The sequence below is a fragment of the Camelina sativa genome, unplaced genomic scaffold, assembly GCF_000633955.1.
Source record: "Camelina sativa cultivar DH55 unplaced genomic scaffold, Cs unpScaffold10602, whole genome shotgun sequence".
NCBI lineage: Eukaryota > Viridiplantae > Streptophyta > Magnoliopsida > Brassicales > Brassicaceae > Camelina > Camelina sativa.
Window position 1 is genome coordinate 1 of NW_010931650.1, and position 385 is coordinate 385.

Below are 385 nucleotides of genomic sequence, written 5' to 3' on the forward strand. Positions count from 1 at the left end.
TTTTTTTATCAGAGAAGAAGATGAGTTTTACCAAGAATCCAACAGCTTGTCTTATGTAATTTAACTCATGCCAAGATGTTCCTGCAAACTGCATTCACAAAATTTTAGAACACAGATAGCATCCATCTATGAAGCAACCAACGGGTGTATAACATGGTGTACCTCCTCCTTTACATTGGCTATCCACTTCTCCAATTCTGAAATCCCAGATTTCACATATTCCCCATTTGAAAATGTGCAACATTCACGACGAAGAAGAAGACTGAAGAAGAGTTCAGATTAAATATGCAGAAACAAAGGTAATCTGCAGTATGCTATACAATACAACAAAGAACTGAAATTAAGATCACATATACCTGTTGAAAAGTGATAGGTTGATAAATGA

General features: G+C 35.3%; 1 long non-coding RNA gene across 1 annotated transcript; it reads right to left on the reverse strand.

Annotated features, from left to right (window-relative positions):
- Positions 1–22: 22 nt before the first annotated feature.
- LOC104775235 lies at positions 23–385 on the reverse strand. The gene is made up of 3 exons (XR_765779.2): positions 357–385; positions 163–262; positions 23–88 (listed from the first exon to the last, which is right to left on the reverse strand). It is a non-coding gene; the product is annotated as an uncharacterized LOC104775235 (long non-coding RNA).